Here is a 19,964-nt window from a genome sequence, read left to right on the forward strand (position 1 = left end):
GGAGGAGGAGGAGGAGGAAGAGGAAGAAGAAGAAGAAGAAGAAGAAGAAGAAGAAGAAGAAGAAGAAGAAGAAGAAGAAGAAGTAATATGAATAAAATGGCAATAACTACATATCCATCAACTATTATTTTAAATGTAAAGTATTAAATGATCCAATAAAAATATATGGTGACTGAATGGATAAGCAAGCAAGACCCTTATATGGTGCTGCCTACAAAAGTCTCACTTCAGATTAAAAGACACACGCAGACTTAAAGTAAAGGGATGGGAAAAATATATTTTATGGAAAAAAAAAAAAAAAGCTGAGGTAGCAATACTTATGCCAGACAAAAAAGACTATTAAAAAAGGCTATAACATTTTCAAGAAGAACCTAGTAATTAATTCCATTCAGGGTATTTATTCAAAGGAACCCCAAATGCTACTTCAAGGGGACACGTGCATCCATATGTTCATTACAGCATCCATATGTTTACAATGGCCGAGATGTAGAGGAAACATCTTCAGCAGCATGGATGGGCCTGAAGGGTTTGTGTTGAGTGAAGTATATCAGACAGAGAAAGACAGATGCGATGTGATTGTGCTTATATGTTGAATCTAAAGAACAAAATAAACTAACAGACAAAACAGAACAAACCCATAGATACAGAGAACAATTTGTTGGTTGGGGGGAGTAGACAGGATAAGGGTTGGGAATGGGTGAAAATGGGGAAGAGATTAAGAATCACAAATTGGTTGTTACAAAGTAAGGAATATGGTCAATAACATTGTAATAACTATGTATGGTATCAGATGGGTACCAGATTTATTGGGGTGATAAATGGGAGGAGAGTTAAAGGAGAGTTAAAAAGGTGAGAGGTTAAAAAGTACAAATTGGTAGTTACAAAATAGTCATGAAGATGTAAAATAAAGCATAGGGAATATACTCAATAATATGGTAATAACTATGTATAGTGCCAGGTGGGTACTAGACTACTCATGGGAACAACTTCTCAATTATATAAATGTCTAACCACTGTGATGTACACCTGAAATTAATTAAAAATAATATTGAACATTAACTGTAATTAAAAAAAAATGATAAAAACGGTGAAAGGGACTAAGACATTCAAATTTTCAGTTATGAAACAAATAAGTCATAGGGATATAATATACAGCATGGGGAATATAGTAATAATATTGTGATAGCATAGTATAGTGTCAGATGATTTCTGGACTTATGGTGATCACTTCTTTGGTTATATAAATGTTGAATAACTATTATGTACAGCTGTAACTAATATAATATTGTATGTGAGCTATATTTTCATAAAAATATTTTAAAAGAACTAGAGCATCACCAAATATTATAGATAAGTGTGTTATTCTAGTCCTCTAAATATTTTATTTTTTTTTTTGCTTGAGAGTGGGATGTCAATGTCCTCATATATATATGGTGTATATATAAGTATTTTTCATATATATATATATGTATATACACCATATATAAATGTATATGTATATACCATATATATATATATATATATGGTGTATATATAAGCATTTTTCACATATATATGTATATACATATGTATATTTTATATATCACTGAAAATTTTACTTTTTACATTTGAAATTTTTATTTAGCACACCCATTTTCAGATTTGCCAAATCTTCCTCATAAGTTGCATGTTTTAAAAATGAGGGTGAAATTACACCTCACTTATGTCTAGCACTGCATTTTAAATATAAAGATGATTTTTATTGGCATTTATATACTAGTTTTGTTTTGGTAATATTTGCCTGGCACATTTTTTTATCTTTTATTTGAAATCTTTCTGTGTATTTTTGTGTTAAATACGTTTCATATAAATCTGAATATATACATACATATAGATATAGATATAGACATAGATATAGATATAAATGGCTGTCCCCTTACAGGTAGACATTTTGTTAATGATTCCTTCAATTGTTATATTATCGAACATTCATTTTTAAATGCTGTTTACTTTCCTAATGATACCACACAGGAAAAAGAATCTGCCCTCATGGATCTTATAATTTAGTAAGGGAGATAGATAACACACAAGAAAGCAGATTCTTAAATTATCAGTCTTCTGAGTTTAGGTTAGGATAAGAATATGGCAATTTCCTTCAGTCACTCTGTGTAAGTAAATTTCTCCTTTCTATTGCCTTTATGGTGTTCCTTATTTTTCATGTAGATTTAAAAAAAAAATGTTTACACTATATTTGTGATATTTTACCACTGTTATATATCAATCATGTATGAAACAATTTTATGTGAAATTTGAATTAATTATAGTAAGAATAAACACTTTAGAAGATAATACAACTTAACAAAATGTTCAATGGGACTTTTCTCAAAATCTGCAGAAGAGAATGAGTTTTAGTGCTTATGCACCCTAAAGAGTGCTCAGACTTCATTGAAAGTGACAAAACCATCTATTCAAATTTGTCAAGTGGTGGCCAGAAACTGATTCTGTTGAGAGCCTCTCTTGCAGGTTCAGCCTGTGTATGAAGGAAATCAGCAGTGATCTTGGAGGATGTCTGGTGAGAAATATTTGTGTGACAAGTTGTCAGAGTCTTGTGATTTTTCTCTGAACCCTTTCCGACAGTTGCAGCAAGGTTCTACTTTCATTTTAAGTCAAGTGAAAAAGGTTTTCACAGAAGAACTTGGACACTTAATACAATTGCCCTGGAAAGTCAGGCATATGGACTGGTGTCTGATTTTCATCTAAAGCAAGCACACTGGTATAAAAGCCAGCCAAATTTGCTCTTAAGGAAAAACAGAGATGCCGTTTGAATGGCCTGAACTCCCAGCCCTTGGCAACACTAAGGCACTGAGTTTCCTCATGGTTTTAGTGTTGATGTAGAATATAGCTAAACTTGAGTCTCTTTTAAGGACCTTACATAAGAGGTCTGCCTGCCAAGGGATGATGACTCTGACAGATTGTGTGTGCTGTGGTCCACCACAAGCAGATGAGGGAGCGATTTTAAACATTTCGTTCTGGAGAACTGAACAATGGGAGATCTTCAGAGGGGGTGCTCCAAAAGGCTATTAACAAGACCATGACCAGACATCTGACCACAGTGACTTTAGCAGCTACTTGATCACTAGTTTATCTCCACTCCCACTCCCACTCCTGCCCCAACCCTGAAGGAAACCAACAACAACAAATGGAGTTGGGGAGGACCAGAACACAGAGGTGGAGAAACCTCCCCAAACCCCTTCTCTTCTCCAAGGACCTGTCATGAGTCAGAACAAGATCTATGAGGACCGACATTTTGAAGTGGATCAACGATAGATGATTCTACATTAGACTGAGCAGGATTTTCAATTCCTGGAAATTAGGATGATTACAAATAGTTGAGGGTGACTGGAAAATGTATGAACTCTACTTGAGATATTATTAAACTGGTGGGAAGGGTCTTCTGGTATAGAGTGGTTGAAAGTCAATGTGAAGAATATATATATATATTTTTTTTCCCATTCTAATGCCTTACTGAGTCCATTTGTATCAAATTTTTTAAACAATATTTTAATATCTCTCTTAGATTAATTAGTGGTCAAACACTTTCAAACCTGACAAAAGTTGCCCCAACCTTGCTTTGTATTTCAAATGAATTTATTAATGGGTGTCAAAACTAAAATGTATCAGATTTTCCTGGAAGTCATAAGTAATGACTTATATAATGTTGAGTTTAAATAAATTTGGCAATAAATATTTACCTTCTATTTTCTTATTTCCTCCCCAAGTATATCTATACTTCATGGTGCTATGCTCAGGAATTAGATACAAAGGTGGGTGGAATTTAAAAAACTTCTTAAGTGAGTTAGGGATACTTAATAATTTTCTTAATCCAGGCTTATACTAGTTAACAAAATGATCATACAGGAGACCAAAATAATGGTGATTTCTAGGTTTGACATTAAGAGTTTAAATGATTTATTTAGGCGGATTAAGGAGGCAGGGGAAAAAATAATAAGAGCATGAAAAATCTCCATCTTTCACAGCTTTAAAAGGTTGGCTCTGTTGTGTGGCATAATTAAGTCAACAGTCTGCTGGTTGGGTTCCAGGCATGCAGACAACTGTTCCCTCACTGCCACTAGTAAATTCACAGGTCTGCACTTTTCCCAAAAACTGTTGTACACAGTCTTTCTTAAGGTAAGGTGATACATAGAAAAGTCAAGATGGATGGGAAAGTCCCATATATAATAATAGCAGGCCAGACAGTTATCTAGACAGTGTCTAGAGCAACAGTCAGCTTTGCAAAATATTATTTATAGCCTAGCGGTTAAAAACCCCTAATAGTTGGAAGTTAATTTACCCCCACTTAATTTACCTAGTTATGCACAGGTAAGAAAATGTCCACATCATTTTGACTTTTTTTTTTTTGAGCAATGGGCATGCCATTTTGTTTTTTATTTGTTTGTTTATTTATTGACTTATAATTTACGTATAGTCGATATACAATATTATATTAGTTATATTAGTTTCAGGTATACATTATAGTGATTCAACATTTTTATACCTTCTGATGTGATCACCCAATAATTCTAGTAATCATCTGTCTTCATACAAACTTATTACAAAATTTTTTACTATATTCCCCTTCATCTTTTCACCCATCCCCCTCGTCCTCCCCCTGGTAACCATCCCCTTGGTCTCTGTTTTTATGAGTCCTTTTTATGTTGTTTTATGTGTGCATTCATTTGTTTTGTTAGCTTCCACAACTAAGTAAGTAAGTGTTTGTCCTTTTCTGAGTTATTTCACTTAGGATAATACACTCTGAGTCAACTTTTCCAAAGAATTTTATAAGTTTCAGGTTTGCTTTTAATTCAAAGATCTTAACGTTGCCTTCAGAACTGCTATTTCTCTCTGAATTTTTGGGAAAAAAAATAACAATATTATCAACCGTTCTTAATGTATTCTTTAGAAAGTTTTAAATTATTATATATCACATTAAATAGCAGTATAAGCTTAATGATAATGATGTTTGTAAAGTTTATACAGATAGACATATGTGGAAATTGCAAATCTGAAATTTGACTTATACAAAGAAGTCATTTGAATGAATAAAAGCGAATATTTACTTATTTGTTTCAGGGACTATTCTAAGTACTTTATATCAAACTCTTGAATCCTACCAATGACCCTGCAATACAGATATTGTTTTCAATTGTATAGAAAACCAGAAAAAGTTAAATAAGGTGATAGATTTGATTTGAACACAGTTGGGAGAATTAGAGCATGAACAATATTAGACCCCATAATAAACTGTTCTGAGTAGGGAATAGGGTTGAAAAATTGGTTGTGTGGTGCTGCTGGCTGTTTTGATGGTGGCAATGATTGTGATAATAATGGAGGGTATTAAAAAAAAGTCTCCATTCTGCATCAGGAGGTAGGCTAATTACATTGCATGTAGAATATAAAATAATTATCTTAAGTTCCTTATGAGATAATAAATTTTACTGTACTTATTTTTTCAGGTGAGAAAACTAATGATGAGAGAAATTTTGTAACTTGTCCATAATCACAAAATGAATGCCTTACAGAGCCAAGACCTCCCCTCAGGAGGTCTAAATCTAATGCCAATTCTTTCATCTTTACTTTTCTGGAGGTACATGCATATCAACATAACACTTACTGGTCCATCAGCACAGAGATAGTTAATTCTTTTACGAGGACTGCCATATCGTTAAAGTGTTATGCTGTTAAAGTCTGCATCTGTTTCTAAATTTCACTGAAATATCTATTCAGATTAAAATAGGTTACTTGTTTAATTAAATTTATTTTAAATAAAACAGTCATTACTTTCAAATATAACGAGACAGGATTTTAAAATTATACATCTTTATTGACAAATCATGCTTATTTTTCCTTTGTGCTCCACACTCCTGAACTATTTTAGCACAGGGTAGGGTAGGTCCATATTTATCATGCCAAAAGTTATAACGATTATGAAAAATATACTACAGAAAGATGACTTAGATCATATAATGAAAATATTAGGTTGGTGAAAAACTAATTGTGATTTAAAAGATTAAAAATGGCAAAAAAACGCAGTTAATTTTGTACCAACCTAATAAGAAGACCAAGAAAAATTTTGGTTTGGTAGGGTACATTAGGAATGTATTTATCAAGGAATATTAAAAAAGGGAAGGTAAGTTTGACAGGTAATTGGGATAATCTGATAATGGGAGTTGAAGTGATGGATGTATGGTGGCCTGCTCTTAGGTCTTCCTAATGCATTTGTATACACTAAATAGAGTGGTTAGGTGATTCTGAGTTAGAAAAGAAAATTAATAGACACATGATATTACAAAAAGAATATATAATTGTTAAATTTTCAATCCCACATAATCATGCCGTTATAATAAATATAATAAAACTACCTTATTTTTGCTTGTTATCTTAATACATACATACATATATATATATATGTGTGTGTATATATATATATATATGTATGTATATGTATATATATATATATAAAACTCACCCTTTATTATTTCATTTTTTTTTCTATTTAACTCTGCATCCTTTTGTTTTCTATATTTGCTGCATATTTCTTTTTATGTTCCTGGTATAATTTGCATGGCCATTCTTACTTTTTTGGCATTTGTGTTTTTGAACTTATACTGAGAAGTGTCATAGTTGGATATATAGCCACTTATGACATTCGATGCTTAGAAAATAATGATTATACCTTTCGTCCGCTTAATACCTTCCGTTGTTTCCCACAGCTTTTAAAATAAAAGCTAAATTCCTTTTATGGCTTCCAGACTTAAGTGATGTGACTTCCGCTTACATATCCAGCCATTTTCTCTTTTGTTCACTCTTCCAGTCCCACTGGCTGCTTCCTTGTTATTTCTCAATCATATCAATTGCCCTCCAGCTTCAGGACCTCTGCACTTGCGGTGTCCTCTGCCCACAAAGCTCTTCCTCCAGGCACCTCATATTCAATTCTCTGTGCCAATTTTACCACTTTGGTGACTTCATTGCCACGCTTTCCAAATTGGCTTTGCATCCCATTTTTTTATCTTCTTATTTTTCATTGTTCTAATCATTTATCTACATGAGTTATCATAATATATGTTTTATAATGTTTTCTCCCCCAGTATACTAATTCCACACTAGCAGAGATTTTGTCTTTCTGTTGATTCGTCTAACCCCAGCAGTTTAAATACCAACTTTTCTTACAGTAAACAAAACAATGGATTATAAGTGGATGAATTCAGTCCCTATACCAATGCCCGTTGGGGGGAATCCCTTTCCCCATTATATGACATCTTTGAGAAGGCTTGTAGAAGATTCTAGAAGTTGAAAGAGCCAGATTTGAGATCCTCACTCTTACTACACCTGATACTTTATAAATCATTGTATCTGTGGACTTTGGATCTTGAACTATGTATGCAAAGTCAGAGTGGCAATGAGATGTTTGTAATTCATTCAAGCTTCAGTGCAGTGTGTGAAAGGACAGTTCATGCTATGTAAGAGCCCTTGGGATTGTTGTTCCATGCCATTCTGGATTAACTTAATACGGATCATTTTCAAAGATTGGTCACACTCTTCTGTGAAACTCCAAGATGATTTCTCTTAAATTCATTTTTTTTCTTAAAATGGGCAAATATGAATCCTGGTGTTGTAAATGCACCAGGAGGATTATCATCCTTCATCTCAACAGCCAACCTTAGTCTGCTTGTCAGTTTCTCCATTAGCTTCAGTTTTAGGAAAGTCAAATTGCCAAATTTGCCTACCTCATCCTTTTAGGCACTGTCATAACTAATAAGGACAGCACTAATAAGGAGTAGTCACATAAATGTAGCTAAGGGTTCCAGTAACTTGGAGTGAATGTCTCCTACAGACTTTATATGTTGAAAGCATTTCCAGCAGTAACAATCTACATGTGCAATTATTTTTGCAAGTTTAAAATCTTGCTGCAATTAGTGATTATTATGAAAGCTATTAATTTTATAAACAAAAACAGCTTTTAAGGATTTTGACAGATAATATAAACAGGTAAGAATTAACAGATAATATGAAACTATGATAGATAGTTGTGAAACTTTTAGATAAACTTAGGATTTTAAAGCAAAAGATGTTTGCAAAAATTAAAGTGACAATTCAAGGTCATCTAGTAGATATTAGATGACATCATAATTGTTATTTTATAATATGTGGAATAGATTAAGAGAGCCAACATGATGACACTGCCTGCATCTTTCTGTGAACACATTAAAATTATAACTAAGTTATACAGCAATCAACCTGGAGAACCATCTGAGGTCTAGCCCAACAGAAGTTCTCTGACTAAAAATATACAGAAGCCACATGGAAACTGGTAGGAAGGGCAAAGACAAGGAAGAGACCCAAACCTCTGTGTAGCTGTTGAGAATCAGGAGGGATATCTTGGCCATGGAGATTCCTCCTGGAGGAGCAAAGAGCCCCAGTGACCCATAACAGGCACCCGAGCCCTAAGTACTGATGCTGGGAAGAGGTGCTCCCACATCTGGTTGCAAAAAACAGTGGGGATTCTGAATGCCGGGGTGGAACGGAAGGCTGCCAGAAACCCACATATCCTCTTAAATGGGCCATGCATAGACTCACCTTGGGCTCCTGCAGAGACATGGTGACTCAGAAGACATCAGAGACATTTGGGGGGAGAGGTGGCAGACTGAGGTATATGGCTTCAGGGTAGAAGTGGAGGACAGTTGGAATTTTCCCTGTGTAAGGTCCTTCTCTCCTGCAGCCAGTAGGGAGATGCTATCTTTCCTGTGTTCAGCCTGCCCCACAGGTCAAATCTGAATCTGATTGGCTTTGTGAGCTCCACTCTTTCACCCTGCTGACTCACTGGGACTCTGCTCCACCCAACTCCTCCAACATCTGAAACACTCTCCTGGAGCGGCCAGCCCTGCTTCCATTGCACTCTTTCTTGGAAAACTATCAGAGCCTAGCAGGCCCTCTGACAGGTAGCATCTGGCCTCAGTGGGCTCTGAGACTCTGGCTGAGTAGCTCCAGGCTCAGCACTGGCACCACACCGTAATTTACATTAACCTGGTGACTACAACTTTTCCAACTCTAGTGACCCCCTGAGACTCTACCTCTCATCTTGCATACTACACTAGCTGTATCAGTAGCTGAACCTTAAGGGAGCTGGTATATGGCAACAGGCCTCTGAGTATCCTGGCTTTTTCTGGATCTACCCCAGGCCCGACACTAGTGGCAGAGGTCCTCGGTTCATAGTGTGGCCTCTCCCATGTGCCTCCAGGTTTAGCACAAGCAGCGAACAAGCTGGGAATCACTTTGCAGCTCCTACCAGGTAGTTCCTGGCTAGTCACAGGCACTGGGCGACCTGTGCCTGCACCGGAGTCCCTCCCAACAGGCCCTCTGTCTACTCACAATTACAAAAGCAAATAAATAAAATAAAATAAATAAAATAAAATAATTCTAGAAGAAAGGCAGAGGTAAAAGAAAATAATACCATGAAAGAGAACTCCTTTACCATAAACGTGGGCTAACTAGGCAGGTATTTTGAGCTATGCAAATGAAATTTTTTATGTGAGAGGTCCATCTTGGTGATTAAGAATTAGCACTATTCACAATAGCCAAGATATGGAAACAATTGCCCTTCAATAGACACTTGGATAAAGAAATTGTCGTACATTTATCCAATGGAATATTACTCTGACATAAAAAGAATAAAATCTTACCATTTGCAATAACATGAATGGACCTAGAGGATATTATGCTAAGTGAAATAAGTCAGAGTGAGAAAGACAAATACCATAGGATCTCACTTACATGCACAATCTAAAGAACAGAATAAACAAACAAATCATTATTCAACTCATAGACACAGAGAACAAACTGATCATTGCTAGATGGGAGGCGGGATGGGGGACAGAGTGAGAAAGGTGAAGGAATTAGGAAGCGCAAATTGGTAGTTACAAAATAGTCGTGGAGATGTGAAGTGCAGTACGGGGAATACATTCAATAATGTTTTAATGTAAGTATAATGTAATTACACTAATGTAATAGTGTAAGTGTCGGCTAGGTGCTGGACTTGATGGGGGATCACTTCATAACTTGTATGGATGCCTGTCTGTACACCTGAAACTAATATAATATAGTATTGAATGTCAATTATAGTTTAAAGTGTGTATATATATATAGTTTATATATATATGGTATATACTTATATATATATATATATATGGTCACAGGATGTAAAGTACAACATAGGGGATATAGTCAATGCTATTGTAATTGCAATGTACAGCGGTAGATGGGTAGTAGATTTATTGGGGTTATCACTTTGTAAGGGGTGTAAATATCTAATCATGTTGTTTTGTACACCTGAAACTAATAATAATAATAAAAAAGAATGTTAAGTGGTGAAAAAAAAAATAATTAGAAGAGATCATTGGCTAAACATGGGTGAGTTAGTTCTCCAAGACATAGAAAAAGCTGCAAGATAAGAATTAGGTCCTTCACATAAAAGCAATTTATTATGTCAATGTGAACTTGTGTATATTATATACACACTAAACAATGTTGCTATTCAACAGATTATTGCAGAAAAAAATAGACCTGAAACAAATGGAAAAATACCACATAAAAACAAAATATATCAAGATCTTACAAATAGTTGTGAATATATGATACAAATATTAAGTGCCTGAAAACAATTGCAGTGGATTGTCATGTGATGAAACTTGCTGTAAATTCTCATACTAGAATATCTCAGAACATAAAGAGATTAAATTGCATATAAAACCTATGTAGCCTACAGGTCAACCCTGTAGTTCCTCTAAGAGGGCAGAGCTGAGGTGTGAATTAGTCTATTGTGCTATCTTAGGACCATGTATCTTAATGAAAATGCATAATATTTTGATTCTGGACCAAGAGGTGTTTCATTTTTAGATAATGTCATATCTAGTCTTCATTTATTTCAGCTCAAGCAATGGGTTAAATATTCAGGTCAGGATTTGAAATGGGCAGTCAGAGAGGTCCCTTTAGAAGAGGAGGCCTTGAAATTTGGGTACCTTCTTGTTAAAAAAGGTTCAAGTTAAACCTTTACCAGTTAAAGAACTTCTAAAGTTTTATAGAGGGTGTCTGGTATCCAGAACAAGTGCCTGGGATTGAGGTTCGACAGTGGCTTGAAGGGAGAATGATGATGCTAATGGGATTGCTTGGAAGGGACAAAGATATCTGTTTTTTCAATATTTTGCCTAAGGCCATCGTGGTCCTGCCATTCAAAATCATCTTTTCTGTCATTCTGGCATTTGTGGTTCACTGCAGAACCTTGATTTAGGCTGGCAGGTAAGTTTAAAATATTATTCCTGACACATTGTTTTAACTTAGTATTATAAATAAATAAATTATGTCTTCTTTCACATATCCCACACATCAAATGTAACTGTAATATTATTTATTTTAAAAATGAAATTCGCTCTGGCTCAGTTGAGTACAATTCAGAAATATACTTTATCTTTTGTAGCCATAATTTCATTTGATTTCTAGGTTTCATTTGGAGAAATAAAATTCTGTATTTTATGTCCCTATGTACTCTCCAATGGGGCAATTCAAAAATAAAAGTGCATCCTTAACATAAATTCCGTTGCTTTTAGCTTGCACCAGAACTTTCCCCTCATTTCAATGTAGCTTTTGTATGGGCATGTGTAATAAAAAAACTAATAAACTTAATAAATGGTTCAATTGCATGACTGCACCTGTGTGTTACCTTTATCCTCATTATCCATTTCCTCAGACATTGTCCATTACTTCGTCGCGGTCACAGAACCCTATTGTAAGTCTAATAAATAGTGCAATAAAAGTAAATAATCTGAGAAAATATTACAGTGCAAACTGAAAATAGTTTTGTTGTAAATTTATGCACATTTTTATCCATTCTGCCAAATACAAGTATGCTGACATTCTACTGTTCGCTTTCGATCTCCCACAGGAATATGACCAAAATTCTTATTTGTTATGAGCTTCATCCAAATATATATTACAATGGTTCAATGCCAGCAGTTTTTTTTTCCTCAATAGGATCGCTGAAAACTGATTCAGACAATAGCATGTCTGAATTTTTGAAACAATCTTCTGAAACTGTGTCTGCATGCTCAAGGTAAAATAGGCAATTAAATTTTTTATTCCAGTAATTCAAGCATCAAATGAATTTTCCTCCTGATGTTTTATAAACATGGACAAACTGTGTATTTTACTTAAGACTTTTGAATAAAAGATACATTTACAAACTGATGCGCAAGTGTGGACTCTGAATTTTGGTGTGGTTAGAAAGGCAAGAATTTCCAGTGGCACAGTACTAACTAAAACTGTATATCAGGGTTTGGGGTGACATGAAAAAGAATAGACTCACCTCCACATATCTTATTAGTTTAAGAATAGTTTACATCCTTTTAGCTACAGACCATTTTAAAACAAAATGAGCCATCGAGTTAGCCAATGTTGGACTGTGTTTTCATTTACTATTTTACGTGGGGTCCGTCAACAGCTGAATGGTAGTATACTCATTAACACCTTTGACAGTTCATAGCTGTCAGTCAGAGAAGATTTTCACTAGCTGCTTTCAAGGCATGAGAAATGCACAGAAATGAAGAGGTGATCCCTGATTGACAGTTCATTTGATATAGCTTGAATAGATGCTTTTGGCTCTTTCCTCCTTTCCAAAGAAGGCACTGAATTGATGAAGTTATTTGATGAGAATCTTGGCTAGATCTTATCTGGTTCTGCCAATAACCACTATATGTATATATCACACACACACACACACACACACACACACACACACACACACGGTACCAACACAAAATGTATACACATTTTAAGAAAGAAAAAAAACTATATTAAAATTGTAATAATATGTACTGATAGAAAAAGATGAATACAAGTCACATTTGACTTTTGCAATTACACATTGTTACCGTAACTCAATTCATCTTTGAAAAGTAATACATGGATAATGTTTCTTAAAATGTGTATACAATTTTTCGGCACCCCAGGTTTGTAGTTTTTTACATATATGCTCACAAGTGTTAGTGTTTAGATTGGCTTGTGTAGAGAACTGGATTTTTTTTCTTTACAACATATTTTGTTCTGTTAACTAGAAACAGGACACGTAACAGCTAGATAACCTCTAAGATCAGAAAAATAGGGAGGCAGTGTGCAATTGTTTATGTGTAATAGTTTATAAATGGTAAAATTTCAAGCAAGATATACATAGAAGTTTTCCACAATGTAAGTTTTATTTTCTCTCTACTCTAAGAGGTGACAACCTAATCTAACCATTTAAAATTTACTTCTTTCCAAAATTTCCTTCAGGATACTGTTAAATCTTTTATTTGTAATAAAAGTAGCCATATATTTAGTGCTTGTTAAATAGTAGACCCTGCACTGAACACTGAACATACATGAATCCTAGCTTGTCTTTGTAACTCTACAAAGTAAACTTTATTTTCCTCATTTTTCAAATGAGGAGATTTATGCTTAGACAAATTGAATGACTTGACTAAGTCCATAAAAATAGTAGTTGGTAGACACAGAACAAGAGCCTATGCTGTTGGGATCCTAAACCCTTGACCTTTCACATAATTTCACTGTGCCTCCTGAGGCCATCTTTGGTCATGGTGGAATCCACTCACTTCTTTTATTTCTTGAGTAAATGCTCCTCTTTGAGTGGTTTAGATGTCAGTGCTTTTCGCTCTGCTTGGTTCCTTTGTCCATCCCAGGTGTATATTCCTATGTTTCAGTTCCCTTTCCATTTACCAAGTTATAACACAGCCGTAGTTGAAATAAAGACCACATCAATTTCATGATGTAAATGTCATCCTTATAAATGTGCAAAAATACTTCTGAATCAAATGATGCAAACCAATGGAATATAGTTAATGGTTCATTAGCTAAATACTATGTACAATTTGTTATTAGAATGTTTTCTGACCTGAGAACATTTTTTTCAGAGTAAATTGGCTGCCAGAATTTTATTTTATGACTCTAAAATGAATCTTCTAGAGTGAGCTATGGTGTCTCCAGAATATTTAGAATATTTAGTGCCCTATGTTATTAAATATTTGAGTTCATTGAGATAACAATCCCCCAAAATAGATTATTTCCATTTAACATTTTGTATAGATATTTTGCATATGAAATAATTTTACTTCTTATGAATACATGCAGTTATGTTAGTCAGCAATAAATATTTCCACTAGATTATTTTATTACTGCAATCATGACAAAGATACATATGATGGAATAATGCATATTTAATGTTAAAACTAAACAAAACACTTTTATCTCTCTATAATAATTGTTCCTTGACTGAGGGCAGTCATTGGCAACAATAATTTTCAATGTACTATGTTATAACTATAGAATATATAAGATATTGGACTATACATACTTTCTGCTTGATAAATGTTATGCAAAAGAATAAATGAATCCCTTAGTATATAAACCCCTAAACATAATCTGCCTTATTTATATTTGTTCTGCCTTATATTATATTTATATTTGAAACATTATTTGCCTGCAGCATGATCCTCAAGTATGAGTGCCAGAATCACATACAATGTTGACACATCTATACTGTATTACCCTTTGGAGACTTTAAAAGTGTTAGTTTATTTGGGCTTTGATAAATTGTACGGTAAAGAAACCTCTTTAACTTGATCTATTTATTTCTAAGCATAATTAACAACAGAAGTTCTTTGCCTCCTAGTAAAGTCTACCAAACTGGCAGCTACCATTCCCAGTAACTCAGTATAAGAATCATTGTTCAAGATGGCAATTGTTTGAAACAAAAGTTCTTAATATAACTTTATTTAAACATATCTGTCTCTATACATTATAAAACTTATCCATAGCTTACATTTGGGCTTTCTGTTATTTGTAGTTTAGCTAACAAAATTTTACAGTGTTGATACTGATGGATATAAATGTGATTTGAAAATGTCCCAGTTTTCATATTACCATGACTAAGTTTCATTATGACATCTTCAATGATAAATATCAAAGACTAAGAGGAAAATGATATGAAAATTTTTCTGTGTCATTTTTGAAAATTTTTCTTAAGGCATAGATTCCAAACGTTACACTTTTATCAATGAATAAGAATTAAGGGCATGTATCTACTCACATAGTGCTTTTTACTTGTGTGTGTGTGTGTGTGTGTGTGTGTGTGAAGACCCTGTTGTTTTTATATGAGATCAAAACTAATAATTGCTATATACTATTACTCATGATAAGATTGCTTACTATTGTAATTTGTTTTTTGCTCAAAAAGTTTAGTTAAGAAACTGAAGTTTACGTTAGTCTTAACAATGTTTTTAAATGTTCCTATAATATACTAGAAAGCCATGTATCAGGTGTATTCCTTTGTGAGTATGACTGAGAGGCGGATTGGTGGATTGAAAGGGTATATGTAATTTTTCCAACCCCATGGGCTTGAATCTTAGATTTGCCACAGGAAAGCCGTGATTCTTAGGTTAGTTATTTAATATCACTGTATCTCATTTTGTAAATCTTTAAATTGATTATGGAACCTAGATATATGTTGAGGCTACTTTATCTTTTGAGATTAAAACCACTTTCTCAATATTTTTACCTTACCTCCTACAGAAAGTGTAATACCAATCTCAAGATTTCTATAAATCCCTGTTATGGGCTGAATTGTGTCCTATCCCCCCTCCCAAAATTCCTAAGTGGGTCCTAAATTCCAGCACCTAAAAAAGTGACTATCGATGGAGATAGAATCATTAAAGAGCTAATAATAAAGTTAAAATGAAGTCATTTGAATAGGCCCTAATCAAACATTGAATAGGCCCTAATCAGCATTCTTATAGAAGAGAAAATTTAGACACAGACACATACACAGGGAAGCCATAGGAGAGAAGGGCAGTCTGAAGAAAGTGACCTGGAACTCATCCTTCCCTTTCCCACCCGGAAGAAACCAACTCTGTAAATATTTTCCTTGATCTTGGACTTCTAGCCTCCTGAACTACTATGAGAAAGTAAAGCTTGGTTGTTTAAGATATCCAGACTGTGGTACTTGTCATGGTAGCCTTAAGAAGCTCTTACAGTTCCTGTTGTCCCACATACAATGGTTGCTTTGTCCAATGTCCAAGTACCATTGAATTCAATCATCTATGTTTCTGTGAAAATATTGTGTGGGACCATGGTGATAGACGTGTTCTCAGTTTTCTAGTTCATGCAAAACTACAAAAAAAAACAGTCTATATTCCTTGTTTTCTATAAAAAAAACATTCAGACAATATTTGAGGTGATTTCAGGATTAACATGACAAAAACACAAATAACATAAAATTGTGTATCATTCACTCTTTTATTGCAAATCCCTCATTTAAATCACTTCAGAAATTCCTCACCTGCCACATTTCTTTGCAGATTCCAGATTCCTACTTATTATGTTATTTGAATCCCACCCTTCCTTTTCCAAACAACCCCCCTCCCTCAAAAATACCTTTCAGCTTTTCATTCTCTTAGTTTTCCCCCTCTTTAAATCCTTTCAAGAAACCGCATGCCCTGCATTTTATTATGCAGAACAATTTGACATTCCACGTGGGCCTGGTTTTGCATTAACAAAGATCCATGGGTTTTGCACAGAGCACTCAGAATTCTTGACTAGAACTTGGAAATGTTAGCCTTGATCTGCTTCTTTCTTTACCTGTCTTCATAAGTAGAAAAGGGGGAGAGTGAAGCTTTATTTTATCATTATTATAAGCTATCATCTTTTATGTTTGAATAATCTTATGTTTTTTTTCTCTCACTACTATGAATTAATCAGTGCATTGTTGTGAGGACTGAAGATAAAACGTCTATCTCAGTGGTTGACACATAAAGGGTAGGTAAACATGCTCAAGGAATAAATTAATCAATAATTAGTTCATTGACTAAATAATACTTTGTCAGTTAATAATATCTGTAGAGTTGAAGACATATTTGATTTAGTACTGAAGGATGCATGGGACATTTCCAAGAAGAGAAAGCATTGTACACAGTGATAATTATGCTGCAGGAAATGAAAAGTGCATGAATTGCAATAAACTATGAAAAGGTAAGGGCATAAGGTGCATACAAGTGTTGTTGGTTGTATTAAACAGTGTAGGCTGCTGTAAAAAAAAAAAAATACAGACTAGGTGGCTTAAACACCAGAAATTTCTGTCTCACAGTTCTGGAGGTTGGAAGTCCGCGAACAAGGTATTGGCCAGTTTGGTTTCTGTTGAGAGCTCTCTTCCTAGCTAGTATATGGACAATTCTCTGTGTGCTCACATGACAGAAAAAGAAAGCTCTGGTGTAATAAAGGCACTCTCCCTATCGGATTGGGGCCTCACCCTAATGGCCTCATTTACCTTTATCACCTCTAAGGCTATATCTTCACATAAAATCACATTGGGGGGACACAATCCAACCTATAGCATCACAACCTGCCCTTTCAAATTTCCTGTCCTTCTTATATGCAAAACACATTCATTCCATTCCAACATCCGGAAAGACTTAACTCACTCCAAGATGAACTCTAAAGTTCAAAGTCCCATCTAACTGTCATGCAAATCAGACATGGGTGAGCTCAAATTATAACAAATCCTGAGGCAAGTCTTCTCTAGCTATGAGTTTATGACACCAGGCAAATTATGTGTAAATACAATGGTGGGATAAGCATAGGATAGATACTTGTATTCCAAAAGGTAGACATGGGAAAGAAGGAAGAAGTGATAGGTTCCAAGCAAGTCCAAACTTAGAAAGGAAAATACTCTTAGGTTACTATCATGGGGAACTCATTTACCTAGGTGGGATGTATGATACTATACTTTAACTTATATTTAGATTTGTTGCAACATAATTTGAAATCTGAAAAAAAGTCAACTTTGTAAGTACTGAACAATAGCTGAAGACAAATGTCAATAATGTCACATATTTACAATATGAAACCCAGCATTGATGCCTTTGCAAATACATTTAAATGAGAGCGTTGTCCAATTAACACCAAGCAAGACCTGAGTAGGTTGATCCTGCCATATTACAGGCACATTTTGGATCTAACTATTTCTCAAATAGGTCCCTCCTGTAGCGCCTCTAATTTTTGCCACCAGTGATCCTGAGACATAGAAAGTCTGAAACTTCTGAGGCACAAAATTGGGTTGAGAATGGGTGGTAATAAAAATCAACAGATGGATATTTAAACCCGTATATAATACAAGAGACAAAAGTGCAAGATGAGGCAAGGGAAAATACCAGGACTTCAAGTGGGAGCTGTGACAAGTTAAGTAGAAATAAGCCAGGGAAAGGAAAACAAATATATGTAAGCAGGAAGAGATTAGGGAGCAGTAGATGAAAGGGACAAGCAGGGCTATAGGAGGAAATGCTCCATAATTCAACTTAATTCTGGGAGATACCATACCCCTGGGTTAGTGAGTTCTTCCGCTATGGTTCATATACAACTCACAGTAATATTAGCTGAAGAGTGCTACCTGACACATAAAAAACCTGACCCGGTCACCGTAATCTTTTCTGTTTTCCTGGCTTGTTAATTGTGCAAAGGCAGACATGGCTCTCCATGGTGCATGGCTCCTCAGTTTTCTTCTCTTCTGCAAGGCAGCTGTGTCCTTGACAGATTTCTCTGGCCAGCAAGCCTGTGCGGTGTGGCCTGGACCTTTCTGTGCACTAGTGACAGCCTTGACCACAGATACAGCCAATATCCACTGCTTACCAGTACCTCCTTCACACTGGACTCAGCAGTTCTTTTTATGAGCAGACAAACATCTTTGAATTGTTAAGAAAAACAAAACAAAACAAAAAAAAAAACACCTGAAACTTTTTATTATACACAAAGATAATATCCATTCATGATTATATGAATGGATAATATACAGAGTATGTTGTATTATATGTGTATTATACACATAACATACACGAGGCAATATTAAGGAAACACATACTCTAAAGTTTTCTCATCACTCCCAAACACATTTTGTTGCAAAGACTGCAGCTACCTCATTCTAGATTCCCTGGCTTCTGGCATGCAAGTAAGGTCAAAGGGGAAAAGGGGAAGAAAGGAAAAGGATAGCATGCAGCATATACTGTAGAAAGCAGTTTGTTTCCCAGGGAGGTGGGCTTCAGCATTCTGTATCTTATACCTCCCTTCACTTTCTTCTCTAGCTTGGACTATCTCCATCAAAGAACATTTATAAATACCATGTCCTTGGCCTTAAATCCTTGAGCTCTTCCCATCCCTCTCCACATTTCTAACCAATATTTCCCTAGGAAGAGTTTCTCACCCAAGACCCAGCTCAAATGCAGTTTCTAGTAAAGGTTTTTTATATCCTCCTCCCACCCTAACTAACCTGTAGGGATAACTTCTCTGTCTTTTGTTTCCCCTCAATTTTTTTGTGGATACCTCTATCATAATCCTTAGAATGTTCTACAATCATTATATATTTACCTGTTGGTTTCTCCAATTTACAGTTAATCTCTAAGCATTTGCCAAAGAGGAAGCCCTCTGTAAAATTTTGTTGATTGAAGAAGTGTATAAAATTAACCAGCCCATTAAAAATATGGTGTGACAATTCTTTTATTTTGGTTCCTAATACAAATAAGTGAGTGTAGCATAATTTAAGAGAATGATGTGTCTTAATGCATTTATATGAACACTAACATTGCTAAACTCCTTATAGGTTTATAAAAGGTATATAAGTAACTGAAATACAAAATGCTAATCAATAAGCACAATTAAACAAAAAAGAAAGAAAGAAAGAAAGAAAGAAAGAAAGAAAGAAAGAAAGAAAGAAAGAAAGAAAGAAAGAAAGAAAGAAAGAGAGAGGGAGAGGGAGAGGGAGAGGGGGAGGGGGAGAGAGAGAGGGAGGGAGAGAGAGAAAAGAGAGAGAGAGAGAGAAAGTAAGAAAATTGTGTCTCACTGTA

This window comes from Rhinolophus hipposideros, assembly GCF_964194185.1.
Source record: "Rhinolophus hipposideros genome assembly, chromosome: 4".
Taxonomy (NCBI): domain Eukaryota; kingdom Metazoa; phylum Chordata; class Mammalia; order Chiroptera; family Rhinolophidae; genus Rhinolophus; species Rhinolophus hipposideros.